General features: G+C 36.2%; 1 long non-coding RNA gene across 1 annotated transcript in view; it reads right to left on the bottom strand.

Moving 5' to 3' along the window:
- The window catches only part of LOC148951265 (uncharacterized), a 67,585-nt gene extending 52,121 nt beyond the window's left edge, over positions 1–15,464 (bottom strand). The window contains exon 1 of the long non-coding RNA XR_016141866.1: positions 15,287–15,464. This is a non-coding gene — a long non-coding RNA (uncharacterized LOC148951265). The remainder of the gene's footprint in view (positions 1–15,286) is intronic.
- Between the last annotated feature and the right edge of the window lie 460 nt (positions 15,465–15,924).

The following is a 15,924-nucleotide window of genomic DNA, read 5'->3' as shown; positions in this document are numbered from 1 at the left end:
GTAACAATTTTTTCGTCAGTGATAACAAGCTTTCTGCAAGAAGTAGCAAGTTCCCTGTCAAAGATACCAAATTTTCTTAAAAATAACAATTTCTTCGTTTATGATAACAAGTTTTCTGTTATAAGTAGCAAGTTTTTCTTAATACTAAAAAAATTTCTCATCGAAGTATCAACTTTTCCCTTAATACTAACAAATATTTACTTAACACTATCAAATTTCTCTTGGAAGTTAAAATTTTTCGTCAGTGATAACAAGTTTTCTGTAAGAAGCAGCAAGTTTTCTGCCAAAGATACCAGATTTTTCTTAGAAGTATAAATTTTTTCGTTTATGATAACAAGTTTTCTGTCAGAAGTAGCAAGTTTTTCTTAACGCTAACATATTTTTTCTTTGAAGTAACAACTTTTTCCTCAATACTAACAAAGTTTTACTTAAAACTATCAAATTTTTCTTAGAAGTATTATTTTTTTCCGTTCATGATTCAACCATACTATTGCCATATACACACATATAGCTTTAGATGACAGCACAATCACTCAGCCACAAGACTATAGTGTGAGAGAAATGCAAAAAAACAGCATCGAGAGAGACTACTATTGCACAGACTACTTAAATTAACCTAACTTTTCGCTTGTCTCTCACACTATAGCCGTGTGTCTGAGTGACTGTGATGCCATCTATACCTATAGGTGTGAAGATTGCAATAGTAGTCTCTCTCGATGCTGTTTTTTTGCATGTCTCTCACACTATAGCCGTGTGTCCGAGTGAATGTGCTGCCATCTAAAGCTATATGTGTGTAGATGGCAATAGTAGTCTCTCGATTCTGTGAAATAATGTAAGATCCTTTTGATGCTATGAAATATCTGTGTAGTTGAATTTGGTCTATGCAAAAGTACTTTTTTTTATTAATTTTTGACACTCAGTCAATAATTAATGGTTTTATGAGTCTGCTAGTAGTATCGATTTCTCTGAAAATTCCTTTTCGTATATCTCTGTGTTTTTAATAAACATTCTAAACGTTTTACCTGAAATTGACAGCCCACACAGAAAGGATCTGAATTATGTTTTAAATTGATACATACTACTACTGTTGACAACAGTCGGTCTACACCTAACTGTAAACCATACTTGTCTAATGAATAAATAATAATTTTCCCTTAGATCTACCTAGTACGTTATTCAATAGCAAGAACAACAAAAATATATTTTTTTGATTTATTGACAAAAACAACTCAGAATACAACACGAATAGCAATAGCAATATTTTTCATTTATTAACATCACATTTTGTACAATTTAAAATACAGCACGAACAACAACACTATTTGTACAACAACATTTTTCATTTATTGACAAAAACACTTTTTGTACAGCACGAAAAACACACACTATTTGTTCAACAGCAATAGTACACACATTTTTGTACAACTTAAAATAGTATTATTTGTTCAACAATAACATTTTTTCACATAAAAAACAACTTAGGACACGAACAGTAGCACAGTTGGACACTATGAATTTAAAATATGAGAATACCCTCCCGCCCTCCGGGGAGCCGCGGGCCGAAGGCCAGCCGCGGGTGGGACACCCACCCCCTGGGAGCCGTGGGCCAAAGGCACACCGCGAGCGGGACCCCCCACCCCCCGGGAGCCGGAAGCCAAAGGCCGGCCGCAGGAATTTTGTATACAATAGTCGTCGCTGCTGCTGTAGGTTAGGTTAGGGTAGGTTTGAGTATTTAAGTTAATTTATCAGGTTAGGTTAGGTTAGATTAATTTATCCAGACCGAGTTGGTTGCGATAGTCTACACATTCAACCCGCTCTGAAATTCGATAGTGGCCGTGGGGGAGTACATTTAGACCATTCTCGAGCACAAAGACTTTACACGCCTGTTTTACATCTTTTTTGTGGGTTTCTACGCAATAAACTTTAGGATCAGGGAACACCCCAATGGATATTAAATCGCTCCCCGTCTCTTATTTTAACATTAGTAGCTGATTGGGGGCCTGACGTTTCACCAACTCGGGGTAGAGGGATGCATTCCAGTTAGTGAGATCCATCCGCGAGCTGATGTGTTCCCCATTTTCTAAATAATTTAATAAATCGAAGATCGTTCATATCCACTAGCCTAGCTTCACAATCCAAAAAGATTTTATTGCTTTGGAGGATGGTATTTTGGAAATTTTTAAATCTTAAAATGGCCCTATCACCCAAAACCGTTTTCACTGACTGATAGCATTGCCGTCTACAATGTTTCATATGATTCTGTAATTTTAAATCACTATGAAATCGAGACAGGCATGTCGGACAGTAGAAACGTCTCTCTATTTTCTTACCCTCCCCCAAAAGTCTACTGATATCTGTAATTGGGTTAAAATAGCCAACTGTATCAGCGTCCCTAGGTGGTGTGTACAAAAACCAAACCCAGTGCTTCACCAATCCAATTGACGGGCCCCTTACTGGGAACAAGACCCCCTTTTTATTAGAACGCGCCCCATCTTGAAATTCAGTTTCATACTGGACCACAGTAATACCGATATTTAAATGGCAATTGACCCTTTCAAAAATATCAATGGATCTTAGAGTTATGGGGAAGTTCCCCTCTAAACATGTGAATCGTGCAGTGAGAAAACTGGACCCCACCTTACCATGTACATCACAATATTATAAATTCGTCTTTTTAGCGTCATTTCGTAGTGGTTCGAAAGCTGATATGAGGAAAGCGTACATGAAACATTTTTGACCTGTTATAAAATAGATTCACTGAACGCCCTGACAACCCTCTAAATCTTGATTATGTTTTAATTCAATATTCCTCTCCCCATGGCCCATCTTAAAATAAAATCTTTTTTAAATTTACAAATATTTACGCTTAAATTTTCAAAAAAAAGAACCACAGATCCACTACCGTTCTTGTTATAATTTTCGAGATGCGTAATGATATGGCCTACCCATTCCATAAAAACTATTTCGTAATTTTCTAAATGCGGGTAGACCACTAGTATCTCGGTATGTACGTAATGATAATAAACTTTACTTTTACCCTCATTGAAATAAAATACCTTTAAAACAATTGAAACCTTAATAGAATCCCTACCCCCCGCCCCCACATCTGAATCTGGTTTTCTAACAGTGCACGAATTTTATTTACTTATACATGGACAATATTTATAGGGTCAAATACAAAATCCCCCCCCCATAAGCGAATTAAATGGATCCCCAAAAGTCAGTTGCAGTGTAGAGTACTATTGTATTTAATATCGAATTTGACAGTTGGAAGTCTGGAAATGTCATAAGTTGTTTATTGTCACCCTCTTGTATATTATCTCCCCCTCCCCCACATTTTTCAAAAATAGGGTTGTGAGAAGCCATTTCAGTTTTTTAAACTATGCTCGTGTAATCAGTGGGGGAAGGGTTTTCCGTTAATTCCCGTGTAAAATCCTCTAAAATTTGCATAGTGTTTGGACTTAGCAAAGGCAAATTCAAATCTGAATTAGCTATTTTGCCCTGTTCATTTGTGCTGGGTTCTACATTAAAATAATTAGTTAGAAAATTATCATAAATATTGTCAGGTATTTCATTAACAATACCATGCCATTCGTTGATTGGTGAATTGTTGTGAATGAACTCGACAGGCGCGTCAATAGTTCAGGACTTCTTTCTCCAATCGATGAGGACGGTGAAAAGGAATATGGAACCAATGTAATCTATAAAAAATAGCTTATTTTCAAAGTGTCTAAATCACCTATGTACGCACGTGTACATAGGCTAACCTAACCTAATCTAACCCAACCTAACCTAACCATATTATTTATCAGGTTAGGTTAGGTTAGGTTTGAGCATTTAAGTTAATTTATCAGGTTAGGTTAGGTTGGGTTAGGTTAATTTAATTTATCCAGACCGAGTTGGTTGCGATAGTCTACACATTCAACCTGGTCTGAAATTCGAAATTGGCCGCGGGGGAGTACATTTATACCATTCTCGAGCACAAAGACTTTGTCAGATATACAAGACATGGCATTCTTTTCCACTCTAAGAGTATAATTTTTATACTGCAGGGATCGAATTGCAAGCACTTGTGCTCTCGGCACTAGACAACTTTCTACAAAGGTTGTGTAGACACTCATGTTGAAATTGTTTTTTACAAAATGTTTAGGCACCCCTGTCAGGTATTTCATTAACAATACCATGACATTCGTTGATTGGTGGATTGTCGTGAATAAACTCGGCAGGCGCGTCAATGAGTTCAGGACTTCTTTCTCCAATCGATGAGGACGGTGATAAGGAATATGGAACCTATTTAATCTGTAAGAGAAAATTGCTTATTTTCAAAGTTTCTAAATCACCCTATTTTTAAAATTGGATTATCATTTTCATATCATTTAAAACTTGTGCTTAAAAACACGCCAAGCAGAAGCAATATCACTATCTGTGCACACATAGTACCACTTGGTTAATTCACTGTTCCCCATTCTATATATCATGAAAGTTCCACCTTAATATAAGATATTTACAATCTAAAACATGACATAGTAGGCTTTGATTTTGTTCAAACAACTCCCCCAAAAATTTCATGATAATACTGCTTATCTGCTCTGGAAAAAAACCGGAGTCATTACTTGATTTCAGATGGATAGCCTAACTCATTCAGATCACCTCCTGAAAATATCTTATTTTCAATGTGTAAAAACCAACCTCCTTTGACCTTAGAATTATAATTGTTAATACAATTCTACTATTTTCAGGATTTTCTGGAACATGCGATAAAATAGGGACATTTTAATGTCCTCATAAAATGGGGATAAAATGGGGAAAATGCGATAAGTCTCTCATCTCTTATCGAGGCCTTTATTACGCAAATTAGAGTCCACATGTGTAAATGATAAATGGTATAATCGCTGTCCTTCGAATTGAGTTGGGAGAAAAATCTTTAGCGAAAAATATTTTTTAATATCTTTTACACACTTTTAGAGTGTTGAAAAATGGCGAAAAGGAATACCTAAGAAAGTTGGAAGAAATAGGTAGATATATCTATAACCAGGTAAAAACTAGAGGTAAAAATGCTTACATTTCTTAATTCCGGCTCCACTTGGGTGCCAGATGGTCCTGGTAACGCGTGTTGGAGGGCAACCTCATGATCTTGTAAAGGCGGGGCAGCTCCTGAGACCCTCAACAAAGTATGATAAGGGGGTGACGGGTCGGCTATTTCATGATCTTGCGTAGGTGGGTCTGCGGCATTGAAAGCAGCCATCCACTCCCTTTTTAGTTTTCGATCTGGCTGTATTGTTGCCAGCACAGATGAAACTTGGGCAGGCAGTGTAGTGCTGGAGGGCCTCGGCCAGCGGCCATCTTGTACAACTGACGTCCTCAAAGGGGTTTTATCTTGGACCCTAGACCTCTTTTCAGGAGGAGGAGGAGAGCATTTGTTGTATTCATCATTAAAAAAAAGAAAAAATTTTTAAAAAAACATGACTCCCCTTTTACTGTAGAAAGGAAATTAGTGAAAGAAAGATTTTTATGAAAGCCTCTTAAACTATTAATCATCTAAAGAGTAGATAAAATCCATGAATTCGAAAATAAGAGCATTTAAATTGCCCCATCCCTTCCTTTCCTGGAAGGTGAAACTTTGAATATTTATTTAAAACATTATTTGCTTTCATCAAAGTCATTTGAAAATAGAACACTCCTCTCATTAGGTATAATTGTCTGCAAAAGCAATCTTTTTCCGTTCTGTCAATAAAGGATGTATTTCGTTTAGAGTGCAAGAAACATAGATCTAATTTTACCAACCCTCTCCCCTAAATTAAAGATTTTGCTTTCTAGCATAATACCATCATAGTAAAAAAGCAAAGTTTTCACCCCCTCCCCCCTGAGAATATAAAAGACACTTTATCGAAAGAAAGTTATAGAAAAAGGAATAATATACACTCTAAAGTACTCTTTGCATCTGACATATACATAATTTCCGTGTCCAAAAAATATCTCTTTTTAATTTTGCAAATAATTCATCCCTTTTTCAAACCGTCTAGAATTACGCAAAGCCTGAAGCCTTAATCATTTCCGTGTCTAGCTACCACCTTTGTTTTTGTTAACTTACACAATGCGCGTGCGAGAAGATTTGTTTACGAAGCTCCCCTTTTGAGACGTATGCACACAAAGGTTAGGTTAAATCGCAAGTGTGAAGATTTTAATGGTTTTAAATGCATGTGAAAAGAAAATTTGAGAAGCTACTTCAAATGAAATAGTTAAATGGTGATGAATGGTGGGAGGAGGGATGATGGGTTTACATAGTGGAAAAAAAGAGCGTATTTAAAGCTTTCTAATGACTATAAACATCGCATAGTGTAGATTTTTTTTTTTGGGGGGGGTGGGGGTTTACATGGTAAAAAAGATTGTATTTTACGCTTTCTAACGACACTAAACATCACATAGTGGAGTTTGCATTGGGGGGGGATTTCCCTGAATTTGAATATACTTAAGGGGGACTATGTAAAATGATTTTATTTTGAAATAACCTAAGAAAATTTACTAAACAGAATTCATATTATTAACCATTCTAGATAAAGTTTACAGGTAAATAATACTTGATGCTCTATCCATGGTGGCTTCAGACTGTATGATAATTTAACCTCAATGCATGTCCGTTATAAACAAAATCTCAATGCTGAATTGTGATTTAAAGGGAAACTATATGTAACTTACTGATTGGCTTAGAAAGAGACACGTGATCTTGTCCTATTAGACACATACATATAACCATCAAACAATCATCCAATAACCAGATGTCTACATTCAGCAATGTTGTTGAACTTATGTTGACATCCATCAAACAGTGAGAAAAACCATGAAAAAACATCCACATTGAGAAAAACCATGAAAAAACATCCTCAGTGAGAAAAACCATGTATATCTCGGAGTCGAGAGGGACTCCCTACTTATAAGAACGATGTTGGCACCATGTATTATTTATTATTTTTTTTTTTCCTTTAGACCAGGGCACTTCGTATCGCAGAAGTTGTCGTAGAAACTTCGAAAAGGGCTCATTCAATTGGAAATTGGTGTGGCTTGTGCCCTTTTTAGTGGTAAAAAGTGATTGGAAGGCAACTAACATCCCTTCCACGCCCACCATTTCCCGAAACACATTCAATCAAAATTTTCAGATAGCCATTTTGTTCAGCGTAGTTGATTTCCAGATAGAAATCTTGGGCATATTAGGTTTTTATAAAAAAAAATGTTGTAGAAGCTTCAAAAAAGCTCATTTGATTCGAAATTCAAAGGGCTAGTGCCCTTTTTAATAGTCAAAAGTGATTGGAGGGCAACTAACACCCCTTGCACGCCCACCATTTCCCCAAACACATCCAACCGAAATTTGAAGATAGTCTTTTGTTCAGCATCGCTAAAGGTTCTTGGAAGTAGGTTTTTGAGGATAATAACCTCCCCACAGTCGTCAAGGCGACAAACTCAATCCAGACGTTTGGGGCAAAAGCAGTTTTTATTTAGATCTTTGTTGTAGAAACTTCAAAAAGGGCTCATTTAGTAGAAAGCAGGAGGGACTAGTCCACTTTTTAATAGTCAAAAGTGAGTGGAAGGCAACTAACATCCCTTTAATGCCCATTTTTTACCCAAACACATCCACTCAAATTTTTTAGATAGCAATTTTGTTCCGCGCAGCTTAAAAATCAGGAAATTATAACTTTGAGCAGGACACCCCTCCCCACAGTCTTCAGGACAAGGATTATAAGTTATAACCTGGGGGATATAAGGTTTTTAGTGAAATCTTTGCCTTTTGAAACTTGAAAAAGGGCTCATTCAATTGGAAATTCAAAGGGTTAGTGCCTTTTTTAATAGTCGAAAGTGATTTGGGGGCAACTATCCCCTCTCTCACGCTCACCTTTCCCCCAAAACATACAATCAAAATTTTTAGATAGCCATTTTATTCAACGTAGTTGAAAGTCTTAGAAATTAGGTCTTTAAGGATGAAACCTCCCCCCCCCCCTGGAGTCCTCAGGGCAAGGGTTGCAAGTTATGCCCTGGGAGTATGTAAGGTTTTTATGGAAAACGATGTTGTAGAAACTTCAAAAAGGTATCATTCGATTAGAAATTAAAAGGGCTAGTGCCCTTTTTAATAGTCGAAAGTGATTGAAGGGCAACTAACCCCCCTCTCACGCCCACCATTTCCCAAATACATCCAATGAAAATTTTGAGATATCCATTTGGTTCAACGTAGTTGAAAGTTCTGGAAATTAGATCTTTTAGGATGATAACCCCTTCAGAGCCCTCAGTGCAAGGGTTATAAGTTAAGCCCTGGGGGCATATAAGGTTTATATAGAAAGTTGTTGTAGAAATTTCAAAAAGGGCTTGTTTCATTGGAAATTGAAATTACCGTTTTTAAAAGTCGAAAGTGATTGGAGAGTAATTAACCCCTCTCTCACGCCCACCATTTCCCCAAAAATATTCAATCAAAGTTTAGAGATAGCCATTTTGTTCAACGCAGTTGAAATTTCTGGAAATTATGTATTTAAAGATGACAAACCCCCCAGCGCGCCCAGGGCAAAGGTTGTAAGTTATGCCCTGGGGGCATATAAGGTTTTTACAGATAGAGTTGTTGAAAAACTTCAAAAGGGGCTCATTCAATTGGAAACTGAGAGGGTTAGTGCCTTTTCTAATGGTCGAAAGTGAGTGAAATGTAGCTAACCCCCCTCTAACGCCCACCTTTCCTCCAAACACATCCAATCAAAATTTTCTTTAGCTATTTTGTTCAACGAAGTAGAAATTTCTGGAGATTAGGTCTATGAGGATGATAGCCCCACCCCCAGCCCTCAGGTCAAGGGTTGTAAGTTATGCTCTGGGAGCATATAAGGTTTTTATTGAAAGCGTTGCCGTAGAAACTTCAGAAGGGCTCATTTGATTGGAAATTGAAAGGGCTAGTGCCTTATTTAATAGTTGAAAGTGATTGGAGAGCGACTAATGCCCCTCTCACGCCCATCATTTCCCCAAACACATCCAATCAAAATTTTGATATAGCCATTTTGTTTAACGCAGTTGAAAGCTCTGGAAATTAGGTCTTAGAGGTTGACAACCACCCTAACAGCCCTTAGGGTATGGGTTGTAATTTATACCCTGGGGCATATAAGGTGTTTATAGAAAGCGTTGTCGTAGAAACTAAAAAAGGGCTCATTCGATTGGAAATCGATAGGCCTAGTGTCCTTTAAATAGTTGAAAGTGATTGGAAGGCTTGAAATTTTTATAGTAAATATCGATGTGAGTAGAATGTATTATTATTGTTTGTTGTTGTTGTTTAGACTAGGGCACGTCGTATCGAAGAACTTCGAAAAGGGCTCATTCGATTGAAAATAGAAAGGGCTGTTACCCTTTTTAATAGTCGAAAATGATTGGAGGGCAACTAATCCCCCTTTCACGCCCACCCTCCAATTTGCCCATTATGTTTAAAAACTAAATGTTGCCTTAAGATTAAATCAAAATACACTGTGTTAATGCTAATTCCCAATAAGGCATATCAGCAGTATCCCAAAAACGACTGAGGGTATTAGGCCTATGTTCAAAATTTCGGGGCTACTTCTGCTTTTAAAATTTAACCAAATCAAAATAGCGTAAGTGTATCCAAGCTATCAAAGAAAGTAAACAGATTTTTTTGCGAATGGTATCAAGTTTTCCATTTCAGGCCAACTAGAGGAGGTATGAAACTAAATTAAACACTACTATTTGTGTCCAGATTTTTAAAAGGGTGTATGTTGTTAAAAATTGCTGAAAATTTTTCTGCAGCATACGAATAGCATGCCAAACTATAAAGTCTTAAAAAAACGAAACGATTTAAAGTATTGTTTTCTTTTTCCCTGAAAAGACTATGTCAATATAAAACGAACAGAAATTAATTAAAATTTTTTTTCCACAAAATCAGTTTTTCAAGGAAAAGTAAAGAACTCCATTGAACAAAAATGAGCAGAAATAAAGTCAAATAATCTTCCATTTGTAAAACTACCACAAATCACATCAATAAATAAATGAAACACAAAACAAACATAAATTACAATAAATAACAGAGTCAAACTCAAAACGAGCAAAAATTAAGATAAGTTGGGCTCAAAACGCCTATTCCTTCCCAAGGCCAGAACATAATTTGTGCTTTACTGAAAAAAATACAAATGAATGTGCATTGTCAGTATAACATACATATACTGATATTTAGTAATCAAAATTTTTATATTATTTGATTTATTAAATTTATAAAAGTAAAAACATTTATATTTTTTTCAGTAAAGTGCAAATTATGTTCTGGCCTTGGGAAGGCATAGGGGTTTTGAGCCCAACTTATGTTAAAATTTGCTCGTTTTGAGTTTGACTCGGTTATTATTGTAATTACTGTTTGTTTTGGGTTTCATTTATTTATCAATGCTGATTTGTGGTAGTTTCACGTTTGGTAGATTATTTGATTTTATTTTTGCTCATTTTTTGTGTAATGGAGTTATTTACTTTTCTTTGAAAAACTTATTTTGTGGAAAAATGTTTTTTAATTAATATCTTTTAAGAGGGGCCTGCAATGCTACAATGATTTGTCAAGAAGTGGTGTTTGTAATTAAAGGGGTATTCGTAGGGAAAATAATGCTGCGGAAGATTTTTCCCCTCCATCCATTCTTCGTCAGGATGCAGGTAAGCATATGCTATAATATTTATTAATAAAACAAAAAGGCAATTTTTTTTTATAAAATTTGGTATAATTTTGACGTTCTGTTGTCTTTTAACCACACAAATATAAGATTCTTTGTTTTTCATGTTGACACATAAATTATAAATTCAAGTGTTAAATTCAAAATGCATTTTAAAATGACAGCGTTTGTATTTTTAAAAATAATGGTTTGTTTGTATTCAAGAAGCATTAGAAATAGTTAATCTAAGAAGTTGTTTGTTTGTGTAAGAAGAATTAAAATTAGTTAATTAGCTAAATTAAAGCTGACAGTTGGTATACAGTTGGTTTATCCCAAAAGTATTATATGTCCCTTCTATGTCAATGTCCAAATACCCCTTCTGCACCTTGAAATATTCCAAACGTATGTTCATTTATTCCCTATGCTTCCTTTAAGTGCCATTCCCTTTGGTGTACAGCTGTTTCTGTAGAACATCCGGAAACCCGTTCGGCTTTTGAAGATGATATTTCTGTTCTAGTCAATAAAAAATTATAATTGGAATAAAAGGTCTCTAGAAATCCAGAAAATGGAGGATTTGGGGGTGAGACCCTAAGGCCCCCCTCTGCGCAGTTCCCAGGCTCACCCTTTCTAAACATTTCTTTTTCATAACACATAACAAAATAGCACATACTTCTAGGGATTTGTTATCCCAATAAGGAGACATTTGTTTAGGAGGGGAAATTCATTTTAAGCGAATATTATTAGCGATTATTTTGACAACGAAAAGGAAGAAGAAATAACCAGTATAAACTAACATTATTCCCCATACAATCTTATCCTAATAGAATTATTATATTTGCTGGTGAAATGTGATCTTAATATTTCTCATGCTCTTGACGTGTCAATGAATCAACCGCTTCGTCACTGCCGGTTGAAATGATGCTAGTGCGATCCAGTCAACTCTTAAAACCAGAGAAACAAGCCATTCCACCTTTCTGGAGTTAATGTCATAAGCTGGCTTAGGGCTAGTAACTACTGGGTCATTTGTGTGAACTTCAATTATATGGTTCAGGGTTTCTGCCGGGCTCATTCCAAGGGTGTCTTCTTCCTTAGAGACTCTTTCGAAATGGACCTGGGTTCCTTTGTAGATCCTTTAGTAGTTCGATACTAGCTTCTTTCGACCCTATTTTATCACAGAAGTTCCTCCGCGAGTTTGTCTGTGATCTCCTCATTTTTCCTTAAGGACTTTCAGAACTTCCAAACATGCTATCCTGTCTACTGGGTCATTCGTTCATATACCATTTTTCATTAGCCTTCGTGTCAATTTTCTTATTTGACTGAATGCCGAGGTCCACCAGTCAGGGGGGGGGGGGTTTACACGACTGAAAGTATTTCTCATGCTTTCTGTATAAGTCTTTTTGTCTCCCTATCTAGGTCTTCGTCTGGTTCACAAAGGTAAGACGGTATTTTATCAAGTTTTATTTTGACTAGCACTTCAGGGAGAAGTTTTTTTCCTTAGATTTTTGTTTAGCTTTTTTCTTGCTTCTGAGATACACTAGACCCTGATTGAATCCCCCTCCCCTCTCTTTGAGAAAATTTCTGGACAAGAATCAATCTCGCTCAAGATTTTATCGTGAAGTGCGTCTATAATACAAAGTACGTCTTCTTCTTTCAAATCTTTTCCGTGACTGCTTATCGCCCTGATTGGGATGAGTTTTACAGCGTCTACGAACCATGTTTTTATCATCTGGAAAACTAGCCTTCTTCTTTTCCTTGTGTTTTTTTTCGTAACCAGTTCCAGCAATACCAGTACCATCACTGGGGATAATCTTCCCGTCCACTGAACAATTCGTGCCCCTCAGGTGTGGTATTTTCATATATGGCTTGCGTATCTCTTTTTATTCCCTTTCTAGACGAACCTTCCTTGGTGGTGTCCAGGTGTCTACGATCGCTTTCCCCGCTCTTTTGGAGAGCTTCATCTCAAGCTTCAGACCGGCTTGGTCGGGCATCCCCTGATCTCGTTATGGAGACGGAAGGTTCGCCCAAAACTCGCCGGTCGTCGACAACAGGCAGCATTCTATCCTCAGAAGTATTGTTGACAAAAAAACCTCCTTCCCACTATGTATTGCTCTTCAAGGGAGTTTTTCTGTACCGTGGGTGGTTTTTGATGCGTCCTACTGACTAGGGGATTCTCCCCCCTCCGATCATAGCTGTTGCAGCCATTACTGGCTACTTTTGAGTCTCTGAAGCTTCTTCCTCAAAGAGATGTGGATGAAAGGGTCCGAATGCAAGGAGTTCACATATTTCACCTCAGCCTCTCCTCTGATTTGCCAGCCAGCGGTCATCAGCAACGTATAAGAATTTTTGCCATAATGATAGGGCTGACTCCTGTTTGGCTAAATAGAATCTGTTCGGGTCCCTGTACTTTGTGGTGGACTTGGGCAAGGGCCCTACCAAGTATTATTCACAGTGCTCTTTTCCGCGGCATCATTTTAGAATTGTGTTTCCTCCACCACTTTACAAAATTATAATTACTATGAGTTCTTCTAAGCTTTGCGGTATATTCCACAAAATCTCCTGACTCATGGTCAGACACTGGCCATGGCGGTCGGTGACTGAGCGTTGATTGACGTTAACAACAGTAGGCCCCTATTTGTGGTAAGTAGTGACATGAGCTACTACTCTCAGAAGCACCACGAGAAGGTAGTCTCCATTACCACCTGGTCTTGCAATTGCTTGCTGCTCTTAATATATTATAAGCGAAAGTATGATTTTCAATTTCAAGCATTTAATTTCAGGGACCGGAATGTTTTTTGAACTCCTCACACTTTTATACCTCAGCTTCCATATTTTACTTTGTCAGAAATATTGCTGGTATATTATTTAGCACATATGCTTGAAAACAGCTGCTGTATTATATCGCTGATTTTTCTAGTAATACCTGAGACTGAAACCGTAAACCTGAAGCAGTACTCACTGTTTAAGTTTTTTCTTTCAACCAGACGCATTAAAATTGATAAATACGTGGTATCTGGCATCGCTTTACAGTCGTATATTGAGAAGCTTGACAATAGAGTTAACCTATGGATGCAAAAACTTCGGTGTTTATCTTTAGACATCAGCCAAACAGATACCTGCAAAACCCTACTGCATAGACTGAAAAAAAGCTAAAAATAATACGGCTCCATGTTTAACGTAAGCTTTTGTCACGAAAACCTTACCACTTAAGTTGAACTTTTTGTGATTTTTTTTTTTATTGGATTATACTATTTCAGTATATTGGTAGAACCAAATTGGAACTGGTCACTCATTACATTTGTGGAATCTTCAAGTAATAATGGGTGGTCCTGGGAGTGATTCAGATTGTAGTTTAGCCAAACCAAGATTCACTTCAGGTGATTCTCCGTTGGTATCCGTCAATACGGGCTGCCTACATGTTAATTCGTCAACGAAAAAAGGAAGAAGGTTACAGGTATGGATTCAGACCTTTTTCTGTAGAAAAACAAATATGTTTTTTTATTGCCACTGCAATATAAATTTTTTTTCAATTTTTTTTGCAGAACGAAAGAAAAATTTGAGTGCATTTTGAAAAGTACAAAATAAGTATTGCATTCTTGGAATATCACTCATGCAACAATCTTTGATGTTAGACTAGTTCAGCTTTATTTTCGTAAACATTTTGTGATGATCAGTTTAGAAAAAACGACAAAAAATAAAGACCCAATTCAAATCCTAGTGAAACATATGAATAAACCTATTTTGGGCAAATTGAAACTATGGTAATACCTTTGAGAAATTTCGTTGTGCTAATAGTCTGAGAAAAAAAAGGAAAAAGAATGAATACATAAGCAAATTTTGAGAACTCCTATGAAATTGTGGTATTTTTTTAAAATAGACTTAGAATACACTTCTAAGAAATTTGTTGTATATTAAGAAATTATCAAATCTTTAAATTAGATATTCTGTGATTTGACTGCGAGAAACTGTTATGATAAAGCTACATTAAAATCTATTTGATTGTGGGAAGAGCTATTTATGGAAATTTGGGTTTTTCAAAAGAAAAAGAACAATCGTTAAGTCAAACTTTATTAAATTCAAAACAATCAAAAAATCGAACTGTATACAGATCTGATTAGGATAGTTGGTTTGTTAATTGATATGAATGCTGGCTATTGGACGTTGCGTAGACAAGTGGACGAGGAAAAACTAAAATTTAAAATAGAAAGATAAGAATATTTTCTCAATATATTTATTTTGGAAATAAAATTGGCTCTGATACAAAGAAAAATAAGATGTATGCTAAATTGTCAAGAAATTACTTCGACATGGGCTAATGGACAATTTTTTCTTCTGTGATCAACCAAAAGATCTTTGCGACATAAGATTAGATAATATTTATAGCTGAAAAACGGCTAACACAAGCCCAAAAGGGCCGAATTCGCACTTTAGCGTCAAATAAAGCGAAAAAAGAACAACAAAAACAAACAATAAAACAACAACTAAAACAATCAAACAACAACAACTAAAGCAACAACAACATCCAGATTACAGGTTATAACTTGTTTGTCACATTATCAATTTAGCAACAAGGTTACAATTGGGATAAGACTTCGAATTTTCGCTTCTTAGAGCTATGTGAAAATGCTTACATGATATACATCTTACTAATCTATAATTAATCCGAATTATCATGATGATATTAAAATTTTTGATGATGATGAAAATATTCTTCAAACAGCTGAACGAATGTGTGATCATTTTTCTAGTATAGGAGGCAGGTTAGCGTCGTCAGTTGCACAACATCCGTGTGATGGTTATTTCACCCAATTTCGCCTGAAAGTACTCATGCATCAATGCATCTGCGACCGGCTAATAAAAGAAGAATTGATTTATACGGTAAAAAAATATGCGAAATAGTGCTGCGAAATAGTCTGATTTTATGTCAGTGATGGTATTTAAGGTAATTTTTCCTGTTATATCGCACCAAATTTTGTATCTGATCAATGAAAGTTTTAATAATGGTATATATCCTGAGTGCCTTAAACGTGCTAGGGTAAATCCTTTACTTAAAGGAGGAGAGGAAAATAATGTAAATAATTATGTGCCAAAATCCCTCCTTTCTTCTATATTGAGGTTATTAGAGAAACTTATAAATATTAGAATATCTGAGTTTTTAGAGAATAAATAGTTTTTTCATCCTAATCTATTTGGCTCTCGTACTAGACCCCGGCGCCGCGCCGATGAAGGAAGACCGTCTGTGGCGGGGCCAAAAACAGCAGCGGGGCCA

The sequence above is a fragment of the Artemia sp. Qi Xiang Cuo genome, chromosome 6, assembly GCF_049724085.1.
Source record: "Artemia sp. Qi Xiang Cuo chromosome 6, ASM4972408v1, whole genome shotgun sequence".
Lineage (NCBI taxonomy): Eukaryota > Metazoa > Arthropoda > Branchiopoda > Anostraca > Artemiidae > Artemia > Artemia sp. Qi Xiang Cuo.
The sequence above is the reverse complement of the archived record's forward strand: the minus strand, read 5'-3'. Positions and strand labels throughout refer to the sequence as shown.